The sequence below is a fragment of the Phodopus roborovskii genome, unplaced genomic scaffold (genome assembly GCF_943737965.1).
Source record: "Phodopus roborovskii unplaced genomic scaffold, PHOROB, whole genome shotgun sequence".
In the NCBI taxonomy this organism is placed as follows: domain Eukaryota; kingdom Metazoa; phylum Chordata; class Mammalia; order Rodentia; family Cricetidae; genus Phodopus; species Phodopus roborovskii.
The window spans coordinates 45,213-58,114 of NW_026125577.1; the positions used below are offsets into that span (position 1 = coordinate 45,213).

Below are 12,902 nucleotides of genomic sequence, written 5' to 3' on the forward strand. Positions count from 1 at the left end.
GACATTACGTAAGTTGGCTAATATTGGGTTCTGTGACAGGAGTGAACCACGTTGTCACTGGTTCGTACAAGGTAACACTGCTAAAATATTGAGTGAGTCTGTTCGTACATTGAGAGTGTTTGTAACTTTGTCGGAGTTTTGAAACCTGTGTGTGATATTGCTTTGTCTCGACGTGTCTGTTTTTGTCTCAGCTAAAGTTCTTATCCAATGTGCAAGACTACACGAACAGTCAAATTGTGTGTATTCTCAACGTGCTATAGAGCTGAGTCGATGTAGTTGGATGATGGGTTTCAGTGCATTTTGCTGTGATACAGTAAGAGAAATTAAAACTACATTGCTGCTAACTCTAACTCTAACCCTAACCCTATCCCTATCCCTATCCCTCTCCCTATCCCTATACCTATCCCTTACCTTAACTCAAAACTGAAATCAAAACCTAAAGGGAATACTATTGCAATCCCGACTTAGCAGTAACACTAGCACTACTACTAACGCTAAAACGAACCCTCATCTTCACCCCACACAATACCTACACCTAACCTGAAAGGGAGTACTTTCACACACTCTACAGTGCTGAGATAGTATGTGTGAATGTTGTGATTCTATGAGGCACCCTGAAATGGGTGTGATGGCTGTTAGAGTGTGGGTGAGAGTGCTTTGTTTCTGTACATGAGAACAATGACACTGTTTTGAGAACAAGAACTATATGTGATTTCTTGTAACACATGATAAAAGCAATAATTCACTGTGCCATAATGAAACTTTTTGTGTGAGTGATGGAAATCACATTATGAGTGCATTGTTACTGGTAGCCAGTTGTACCACTGTACAGTAATGCTCTGAGGCTTTGAGGTTCTGTGAGACATTATTGTTGAGTGTTGGGAAGTCGCACTTAGGTAATGGGATATTCTGTGCGTTTTTTGACACAATGTATGTGAGTCAGGAAACACTGTAGATGCAATGTGATGTTGAACAAGATTAATTTGACGTTACATTAGTCGGCTAATATAGGGTTCTGTGACTAGGAGTGAACCAGGTTTTCACTGTTTCGTACAAGGTAACACTGCTAAAATATTGTGTGAGTCTGTTCTTACATTGAGAGTGCTTTTGAACTTTGTCAGAGTGCTGAAACTTGTGTGTGATATTGCTGTGTCATGAAGCATCTGTTTTTGTCTCAGCTAAAGTCCTTACCCAATGTGCGAGACTACATGCACAGTTGAATTGAGTGTATTCTCAACATGGTATAGAGCTGAGACGATGTAGTTGGATGCTGTGTTTCTGTGCATCTTGCTCTGATACAGTAAGAGAAAGTAAAACTACATTGCTGCTAACCCTAACACTAACACTAACCCTAATCCTATCCCTATACCTATCCCTTACCTTAAAGCAAAACTGAAATCGAAACCTAAAGGGAGTACTATTGCAATCCCAACACTAACAGTAACACTAGCACTACTAATAACGCTAAAATGAACCCTCACCTTCACCCCACACAATTGCTACACCTAACCTGAAAGGGAGTACTTTGACACTACTCTACAGTGCTGAGATAGTATGTGTGAATATTGTGATTCTATGAGTTACATCTATGGCACATGGGAGTGTACCTTGAATCTGATTGAGGACACCCTTAAAATGTGTGTGACGGCTGTTAGAGTGTGGGTCACAGTGCTTTGTTTCTTTGCATGAGAACAATTACAGTATTTCGAGAATTATAACAATATTTGATTTCATGCAACACATGATAAGAGCGATAATACACTGTGCCATAATGAAACTTTTTGCGTGAGTTGATGGAAATCACATTATGAGGGCATTGTTAGTGGTAGCCAGTTGTACCACTGTACGGTAATGCTCTGAGGCTTTGAAGTTCTGTGAGACATTATTTTTGAGTGTTGGGAAGTCGCACTTAGGTATTGGGATATTCTGTGCATTTTTTGACACAATGTATGTGAGTCAGGAAACACTGTAGATGCAATGTGACGTTGAACGAGATTAATTTAACATTACATTAGTTGGCTAATATAGGGTTCTGTGACAGGAGTGAACCATGTTGTCACTGGTTAGTACAAGGTAACGCTGCTAAAATATTGTATGAGTCTGCTCTTACATTGAGAGTGCTTTCTAACTTTGTCGGATTGCTGAATCCTGTGTGTGATATTGCTGTTTCTCGAAGCATCTATTTTTGTCTCAGCTAAAGTCCTTATCCAATGTGTGAGACTACACGCGCAGTCAAATTGAGTGTATTCTCATTGTGGTATAGACTGAGACAATGTAGTTGGATGCTGGGTTTCAGTGCATCTCGCAGTGATACAGTAAGAGACATTAAATCTACATTGCTGCTAACCCTAACCCTAACCCTAACCCTAACCCTAACCCTAACCCTAACCCTAACCCTAACCCTAACCCTAACCTATCCCTATCCCCTATCCCTATCACTTTCCTTAACGCAAAACTGAAATCGAAACCTAAAGGGAGTACTATTGCAATCCCAACACTAACAGTAACACTAGCACTACTACTAATGCTAAAATGAACCCTCATCTTCACCCCACACAATTGCTACACCTAACCTGAAAGGGACTACTTTGACACTACTCTACAGTGCTGAGATAGTATGTGTGAATATTGTGATTCTATGAGTTACATATGGCACGTGCGAGTGTACCTTGAGCCTGATTGAAGGCACCCTTAAAATGTGTGTGACGGCTGTTAGAGCATGGGTGACAATGCTTTGTTACTGTGCATGAGAACAATGACACTGTTGTGAGAACAAGAACAATATGTGATTTCATGTAACACATGATAAGAGCGATAATACACTGTGCCATAATGAAACTTTTTGCGTGAGTGATGGAAATCACATTATGAGTGCATTGTTTGTGGTAGCCAGTTGTACCACTGTGCAGTAATGCTCTGAGGCTGTGAGGTTCTGTGAGACATTATTGTTGAGTGTTGTGAAGTCGCACTTAGGTATTGGGATATTCTGTGCGTTTTTTGACACAATGTATGTGAGTCAGGAAACACTGTAGATGCAATGTGATGTTGAATGAGATTAATTGGAAATTATATTAGCCGACTAATATAGGGTTCTGTGACAGGAGTTAACCTGGTTGTCACTGATTCGTACTAGGGAATACTGCTAAAATATTGTGTGGTTCTGCTCTTACTTTGAGAGTGCTTTCTAACTTTGTCGGAGTGCTGAAACCTGCGTGTGATTTTGCTGTGTCTCGACGCGTCTGTTTTTGTCTCAACTAAAGTCCTTATCCAATGTGCATCTCGCTGTGATATAGTAAGAGAAAGTAAAACTACATTGCTGCTAACCCTAACCCTAACCCTATCCTTATCTCTATCCCTATCCCTTACCTTAACACAAAACTGAAATCAAAACATACTATTGCAATCCCAACACTAACAGTGACACTAGCACTAATACTAACGCTAAAACGAACCCTCATCTTCACGCCACACAATTCCTACACTTTGACACTACTCTACAGTGCTGAGATAGTATGTGTGAATGTTTTGATTCTATGAGTTACATCTATGGCACATGTGAGTGTACCTTGAGCCTGATTGAGGACACCCTGAAAATGGGTGTGATGGCTGTTAGAGTGTGGGTGACAGTGCTTTGTTTCTGGGCATGAGAACAATGACACTGTTTCAAGAACAAGAACAATATGTGATTTCATGCAACACATGATAAGAGCGATAATACACTGTGCCATAATGAAACTTTTTGCGTGAGTGATGGAAATCACATTATGAGTCCATTGTTAGTGTTAGCCAGTTGTATCACTATGCGGTAATGCTCTGAGGCTGTGAAGTTCTGTGAGACATTATTGTTGAATGTTGGGAAGTCGCACTTAGCCTGTGGATGGTGAAGTCAATTCTTAAGGGGAGACAAAGGCCCGAATCACAGGTCCAACTCCCCCAGTAGACTTGAGAGGCCCAGCCAGATCTGACCAAAGGGGGGCAAGTATAATTTTGGCATAGTTATTAGATCCCAAGATGAGCTTGGGTTCCAATAGGCACTCCCAGTGGTTTCACATCCCCATTTTTTTTACAAAAATATTTTTGTTATTCCCACATCCCGATCCCCTAGGTTGACCCTGCTGAGGACAGTCATAGAAGTCTGATTGAGCTAAGTAGCATCGGGCCCTGGGGTCGCTACAGCCCCAAGACCGTTTTTTCCCTAGGTTTGTCCTAGGCATTGTTTTCTTAAGGGAGTCCACGCCAAAAGTAGGAATGTCCCAAGTTTCTAGTCCAGCGGCCAGTTGACAAAAATCAGCAGTGAGGCTAGGCCACCAGGTGCCAGGTGGATAATAGCCAGAGGTGGACCAGACAACCTCACCCATCTGGGAAATCACTTGCCAGATCAACTGCTGAGGGGCATGTGGGTTCCCCTTAATAAGGGCCGGGAAATCGGGGAACAGTACGCAAAGCAAAACAATTAGGTATTGTGGGAAAAATCTTAGCTTGAGCAGGTTTTGGGTGCATTGCAGTCGCCATCCCTGTGTCTCGGCCCTCTTCTGATCTCCAATGGTGCAGGCCTTCTTGACGTGTGAGGCATGGAATCATGCTGTGATTCCATCTACCTTGAGTGCCATGGGGGTGGTCAGGAGCACGGTGTAAGGTCCCTTCCAGCGAGGCTCCAGAGTCTTGGACTGGTGATGCCTGATGTATACCGAGTCCCCAATCTGGAATGGGTGTGGGGCAACAGGGCCTCTGGCCTGGTATGCTGCAGCCAGCGGCTTTCAGATCTGGTTCTGAGTAATCGGAAGAGCACGCAGCCAGGCCTAGAGGGGTTGGGAATCAGTGAGGTGGTCAGGATCTGGGAGGAGTGTGTTCATTATGGGTGGAGGTCCTCCGAATAAGATCTCAAAGGGTGTAAACCCATGTATCGAGGGTGTGTTCTGGACCTGGAACAGTGCCATAGGCAGGAGCTGCACCTAGTCTCTAGTGCCAGTCTCTATGGTCAATTTAGTTAGGGTCTCTTTAATTGTTCTATTCATTCTTTTTACCTGTCCTGAGCTTTGGGGTCTATATGCACAATGTAGCTTCCAATCAATCCCCAATATTTTGGCCTCCAACTGATTTACCTGGGAAACAAAGGCGGGTCCATTGTCGGACCCTATTATCTTAGGCAGTCCAAACCATGGAAAGATTTCCTCTAGTATTTCCTTGACCACCACTTGGGCAGTCTCACGCTTAGTAGGAAAAGCCTCAGTCCATCCTGAAAAAGTATCTATGAAAACTAGAAGATACCTGTTCCCAAAAACACCGGGTTTGATCTCCATGAAATCAACCTCCAAGTTGGTCCCTGGCCATCCCCCTCTGTCTCTGATTCCTTCCAACAGCTTGCATTGCCCAGCATTCACCTTTGCACAAGGAACACAGGTGGTAGTGATCTGCTGGAGGAGGGCGTTGAGGTTATGAATATAATAGGTATGTTCTTGCTTAGGAGGATTTTGAGCTTCTTGCTTCCGAGATGGGCCCATCGATGTAGCTGGGACAAAAGCTCTTTAGCCTCTATCTGGGGTAGTAGAATTTTGCCTTGGTAGAGCCATACCTTTGCTTCTGGGTCATATTCAGCCCCCAAGCTCTGGACTGTTTTTAAGTCCTGGTCAGTGTACTCAAATTCCTGTGCTGTATGTGGAGCTGGATCAGAAATCTTTAAGGGGAGAATCTGTGGTCCCAAAGCTGCTTTTCTGGCCTCCTCATCAGCCATCCAGTTCCCTTTGGCTATCGGGTCATTTCCTTTCTGGTATCCCGGGCAGTGCATGATTCTCAGCTTCTGTGGCAGAAAGAGAGACTGCAAAAGATCCAGGATTTCAGTCTTGTTTTTGATGTCCTTTCCTGCAGAGGTCAATAGGCCTCGTCTTCCGTAAATTTCTCTGTGTATGTGGGCAATGGCGAAGGCGTAGTGGCTATCTATGTAGATGTTAACTTTGTGGCCCTCTGCCATCTTGAGTGCTTGGGTTAGAGCGATGAGTTCTGCTCTTTGGGCAGACGTTCCTGGTGGCAATGCACTGGACCATATTGTGGTTCGTCCATCTACCACCGCTGCTCCAGCTCATCGTGTGCCATTTTGCAAGAAACTGCTCCCGTCTGTGAACCAAGTATGGTCGGCTCCGGGCAGAGTTTGGTCCGTTAGGTCTTCTCTGGTTCCGCAGGTCTCGGCCAGGATCTGGTAGCAGTCATGGGGTGGGGTGGTGTCTGCAACAGCTTCCAGAAGTAGAGTGGCTGGGTTCAGGGATGTGGTTGTCCCGAATTTCAGCCTGTCTGGATTAAGGAGAGCCTGGTAATGGGTCATTCATGCATTTGAAAGCCATCGGTCAGGGGGCTGCTGGATTACAGTCTCGATTGCATGAGAGGCCATTACTGTAAGTGGCTGACCCAGAGTCAGTTTATCTGCGTCCTTGATCAAGAGTGCTATTGCAGCCACCATCCGGAGGCAAGAGGGCCATCCTGTGGCCACATTGTCTAACTTCTTGGAAAAGTATGCTACTGGTCTTTTCCATGGCCGGAGCTGCTGTGTTAAGACCCCTTTTGCCACTCCTGCTTTTTCATCCATGTAAAGGGTGAAAGGCTTGTTTACATCAGGGAGGCTCAGCGCTGGAGCCGATAGCAAGGCTCTTTTGATTATATCAAAGGCCTTTTGATGTTCTTTTGTCCATGCAAAAGGGGCATTAGTCTTGGTTAGGGGGTATAATGGGGCTGCCAGCTCTTCAAAACCCGGAATCCAAAGGCGGCAGAACCCTGCGCTGCCTAGGAACTCACGTGCCTCTCGGGGGTTTTTGGGGTGGTGGGATCAGAGCTACCGCTTGTTTCCACCCCTCCATCAGCCATCTCTGACCTCCCTGGAGCCGGTATCCCAAGTAGGTGACCTGTTCTTTACAGAGTTGGGCCTTCTTTGCTGATGCCCAGTATCTTAATTCTCCCAGCTTTTGCAGTAGGGCCCCAGTACCTTGAAGGCAGTCCTGCTCAGTCTCTGCTCCCAAGAGAATGTCATCTTGGAAAGGAGGTCTCTCCTCAGCAGGGGGTAGGGACATTCTGGCATGAGCAAGAAGGAGTGGGTCACATGTCCACTGCTCAAATGGACCTTTCGTTCTGTTGTCCATCGGTGTAGCTTTCCTCCAGCGGCACCCTGAACCCAAGCAGTCCAGGAACTCAGCGGTCCATGAGTCTGGGTTAGGACTGAGTGTTGAGCTCCTGTATCTACTAAAAAGGTTACGGGCTGCCCCCCTACATTAAGGGTTACCCTGGGCTGGGGGGGGGGGGCTCCGGGCCCTGACTGGCCTAATCTTCTCCTCCCAAAGAGAAAACGGGGATGGGCTTCCGTCTGGGGTTCTTGGGGCAATCCTTGACCCAATGCCCCTTTTCCTTGCAGTAAGCACATCGGTCTCTCTTCACCCTAGTTCTCCTTCTGTCTCCCAGGTTCCCTGTATGTCTTGGTCTAGGTTCTGTTTTCTGCACTACCACTGTGGCCAAAATCTTTGTCAGCTCCTGGTTTCGCTTTTTATCTCTCTTGTCCCCCCTGTCTTCCTGTAACTTTTGCAATCTTTCTTCCTTCTCCTCTGGAGTTTTTCTCTTGTTAAAAATATTTTTTGCTTCCTTTACTAGGTCTTGAAGGGTGTATTGCTGCAATCCCTCAAGGCGTTGTAGTTTTGTATGTATGTCAGGTGCCGAATGTCCAATGAATGACATGATTACATCGGCCTCCCTATCTGGGGCCTGGGGGTCAAAGGGGCTTCCATCAGGCATTCTAAGAAGCCTGCCAGGGTTTCTTCCGATCCCGGAACTACCTCACGTACCTTAGCCAAATTCGTGGGGCATCTCCCTGCCCCTTTGAGACCTGCCAACAGAGTCTGGCGATAGAGATGGTGACGCTCCCTACCAGCTGCCATGTTAATGTCCCAATCCATTGGTCTGGTTAAGGGAAAGACTTCCTCTATTTCATTGGGGAGTTGGGTAGGCCTACCATCCGGTCCTTGAACATTTTTCCTAGCTTCTAGGAGGATTCTTTGTCTCCCCTCAGTTGTGAGGAGAGTGTATAAGAGTTGCTGGCAGTCATCCCATGTGGGTTGGTGGGTGATGAGGATGGATTCAATAAGACCTGTCAAGGCTTGTGGGTCCTGCGAGAAGGAGGGATTATGGGTTTTCCAATTATAAAGATCTACAGAGGAGAAGGACCAGTATTGATAGAGCCCTCCCCCCCATCAACCAGAGAGGAAAAGCCTGGGAGACTCCAGAGCTGTCAGGTTCTTCCGGCATTCTATCTCTGCGGGGTCACAGTCGGGTGGATGGTGGTGATGGGTCTCGAGGGCCTCTGGTGGTTGGCACCGAGATGGAGCTTGGGGATGGGGGTCCCTGGGCAGGTGCAGGTGCCAGGAGTTGGGGTGCTGCTGGCTGGGGATTAAGGTATGGGGGAGGAGGTCCTAGGAGGAGATCCTCTTGGGCATCTGGCAGGATGAGGGGAGCTTTGGGCCTATGATCAGGAGTTCGGGACTCCATCAAGGGGAACAGAGAAGAGGTTGAAGGAGGGGCTGAGGGTGTGGGAATGAGTGGGACATGGGAAGGCAGGGGTGGCGGGGGGGGGGCCCAGAGGAGGAGGTGAGAGGAAAGGCTTGACCCAAGGAGGAGGATTGCGGCTCAGGCTTTCCCAAGTGAGAATATAGGGAGCCTGGTTAGGGTAGCCCAGTGATCCTGGATGGAGAATTCAGGCTTTGACCTGTAAGGTTAAAGGTGCTGTCCCTTGGCCAGCCCACTTCAAAAGCAGGCCATTCCAAGGAACAGAATATATGCCATTTCTTCTTCCGGACATCCATAATTTCACTGTGGGCCCGGCCTGAGACATCTTGCCAGTGATCTAAAGTCAGACTTAGGGGGGTAGTTAGTTTTTGACCCATGGGGAGAGTAGAAATGGACACAAACAGTAGGAATAGAAGGACACAAAAACCAGAACAATCTGACAAAGAGGACAAATCTGTGCGGTAAACAAACGGCACCCAAACCAAAGTTACAAGGCGGGAGGGAAGCAAGTCCAGAGGCCGGCCATCCCCCAGAGAAGAGAACCTTCATCTCCTTCCCTCCTCCAAACAACCCTGGACTTTCGTCCAGGGCGGGACCAAGGGTCTCAGGACATGTCTGTCTCCCCCTGTGGTCCTATACAAACCCTGTGCAGGCCAGGCACAGATTCAAATACTCAGTCAAAAACACGTAACATCAGACATATCAGACATACATCAAACATGTAGGTTGTGAGCTCTATCTTACCTCCAACTGGCAATGGAATTGAGTCTGGGGGTCAACCAGATCTCAGTGGGACCTCCAAAAAATGTAAGACCCTCAGAATGAGGAGTCTTCCAGTTTCGGTCGATACCCTAAGAACTCAATGTCCAGTCCAGTTGCTGCAAAACGCAAGAGGCTTTAATGAACAGGAAACATTTGTGCAAACGGATCCTCCAGCATGCAGGCTAGAGAGAAGCCCCCTCCCCTGAGCCCAGGTGTTTTTAAAGGCAAACCCACAAGCTTAGGGAGGGGGTGGAACCCTCTGTCCATTGAGTACATGACCCTTGGAGGCTGGATGGTCTACTATTAGGGTCAACAGACCTTAGGGCCTCAGGGTTTGCTAATTAATTTTGTCTGGGCAAACCAGAGTTGCAGCTATCTCTATGTTTCCTAATGACCCTATTCGCCATCTGTTTACTCACAGGAAAGGAGGGGCAGAAAGGAGGGGCAGTGTGAATTTTTGTTATCTCAGGGCCTTGTGAGAGGAAGTTAGCAAATTCCAAGGAACAGATATTGGTTTCCAGGTCAGTCCTTCATTAACTTTTCTCTTTGGTCCTTCAACAACATTCACACATATTATCTTAGCACTCTAGAGTAGTGTCACAGTACTCCCTATCAGGTTATGTAAGAATACTTTGGGGGTGAGGATGAGGGTTCATTTTAGCGTTAGTGTTAGTCCTAGTATTACTGTTAGTGTTGGGATTGCAATAGTATTCCCCTTAGGTTTTGATTTCAGTTTTGCATTAAGGTAAGGGATAGGGATAGGGATGGGGATAGGGATAGGGTTAGGGTTAGGGTTTGGGTTAGGGTTAGGGCTGGGTTTATGGTTAGCGGCAATGTAGTTTTACATTCTCTTACTGTATCACAGTGAGATGCACTGAAACCTAGCATCCAACTACATCGTCTCAGCTCTATACCGCGTTGAGAATACACTCAATTAGACTGTGAGTGTAGTCTCACACATTGAATAAGGAATTTAACTGAGTCACAAACTGAAGCGTTGAGTCACAGCAATATCACACACAGGTTTCAGCATTCTGACAAAATGAAAAAGTACTCTCAATGTCAGAGAAGACTCACACAATGTTTTAGCAGTGTTACCTTGTAGGAACCACTGACACCCAAGTTCCCTCCCTTTACAAACACTATATTAGCTTATGACCATAATGTCAAATTAATCTCGTTCAAAGTCACATTTCATCTTCAGTGTTTCCTGTCTTACATACTTTGTTCAAAAAATGCACAGAATATCCCAATACCTAAGTGCAACTTCCCAACACTCAACAATAATGTCTCACAGAACCTCACAGCCTCAGAGCATTACCGCAAAGTGGTACAACTGGCTACGACTAACAATGCAGTGATAATGTGATTTCCATCACTCACGCAAAAAGTCTCATTATGTCACAGTGTATTATCGCTTTTATCATGCATGAAGTCATATATTGTTCTTGTTCTCGAAATACTGTCATTGTTCTCATGCACAGAATCAAAGCACTGTCACCCATGCTCTAACAGCCATCACACCCATTTCAGGGTGTCCTCAATCAGGCTCACGGAACACTCACAGGTACCATAGATTAACTCATAGAATCACAACATTCACACATACAACCACAGCAATCACGCCAGTTGTATCACTAATATCGCATAGTGTGTTCGCTTTCTTTGATGATGCACAACTACCGCATGTTGTTATAGATCTAGTAAAGGCTGTCAATGCAGTTAAGCAAAATATGAAAGAAATCACACAATCTCTCACTGCTGTCACTCTTTATTAGGGCATAATCAATGGTCTCACAGTACTCTCGCATGTGTGATAAAGAAACTACAGGAATCACAGCATTATGGCTATAGTATGGTACAGGGTTAGAGTTATGATTAGGATTAGTGATAGGGTTAGGTTTAGGGTTATGGTTAGGGTTAGGGTTAGCATTAGGGTTAGGGTTAGGTTTAGCATTTGTGTTAGGGTTAGCGTTAGGGTTATGGTTAGGGTTATGGTTAGGTTTAGGGTTAGGGTTAATGTTAGGTTTAGGGTAGGTTTAAGGTTAGGGTAAGGGTTAGGGTTAGGGTTAGTGTTAGCATTAGGGTTACGGTTATTGATATGGTTAGGGTTAGTGTTAGGTTTAACATTAGGGTTAGGTTAGGGTTAGGTTTAGGGTTAGCATTAGGGTTAGGGTTACAATTAGGGATAGCATTAGGATTAAGGATAGGGTTAGGGTTAGGTGTGCTTTTAGTTTGAATTGTGGTCAACATTAGGGTTTGCATATTGTTACGTTCAGGGTTAGCAGTCACTCACACAGTTTAAGTACTCTAAACACTTAGGAAGCTCAAGCTCAGAAAGTGAGTGTAGTCTGTCACATTGTTTTAGCACTCTAGCTGAGTCACAGCACTGATGCATCGATTCATACCACTCACACACACACACACTCTCTCACAGTGTCAGAGCAGAATCACACTGTGTTTTATCAGAGTTAAATATAAGGATCAATGATGCACAGGTTCACTCCTTTCACAAGCACTGTAACAGCAGTATAGAGAACTCAAATTCCTGCCATACAATGTTACAGTTCAAGAAGCAGGTTTCCTGATGCACACAATTTGTCCAAACACACAGAGTTTCACAGGTCAAGCACAGAATGACAACATGCAACAATACATTAAAACTCCCAGTGTCAGAGATACTTGCTCACTGTTCATCATGCTAGCACTACAGGTGCTCAAACACTGAAATTCTCAGCACACACACATACAACCAAAGCAATCATGCCAGTTGTATCACTAATATCACATAGTGTGTTCGCTTTCTTGTACGATGATGCACAACTCCCGCATGTTGTTGTAGATCTCCTAAAGGCTGTCAATGCAGTCAAGCAAAATACCAAAGCACTTACACTATATCTCTCAGCTATCACTCACATTGTCAGCTCATTCTCAATGGTCTCACACTACACTCACATGTGTGATAAAGAAACTACAGGAATCAAAGCATTATGGGTTAGAGTTAGGATTAGGGTTAGTGATAGGGTTAGGTTTAGCATTAGGATTATGGTTAGGGTTAGGGATAGCATTAGGATTAAGGATAGAGTTAGGGTAAGGTTTGCTTTTAGTTTGAATTGTGGCCAACATTAGGTTTTGCATAGTGTTGCGTTCAGGTTTAGCAGTCACTCACACAGTTTAAGCACTCTGAACCCTTAGGAAGCTCAAGCTCAGAAAGTGAGTGTAGTCTGTCACATTATTTTAGCACTCTAGCTGTGTCACAGCATTGATGCATAGATTCATACTACTCACACACACACTTCCAGAATGACAAAGCACTCTCTCACAGTGTCAGAGCAGAATCGCACTGTGTTTTATCAGCGTTAAGTATAAAGAGCAATGATGCACAGGTTCACTCCTTTCACAAGCACTGTAACAGCAGTATAGAGAACTCAAATTCCAGCTGTACAATGTCACAGTTCAAGAAGCAGGTTTCCTGACATGCACAATTTGTCAAAACACACAGAGTTTCACTGGTCAAGCACAGAATGGCAACATTCAACAATACTTTCACAGCACAAACTCCCAGTGTCAGAGATTCTCGCACACTGTTCATCATGCTAGCACTA

General features: G+C 45.2%; 1 pseudogene; it reads right to left on the bottom strand.

Annotated features, from left to right (window-relative positions):
- Positions 1 to 6,316: 6,316 nt before the first annotated feature.
- On the bottom strand, positions 6,317 to 11,108 carry LOC127217043 (uncharacterized; annotated as a pseudogene).
- Between the last annotated feature and the right edge of the window lie 1,794 nt (positions 11,109 to 12,902).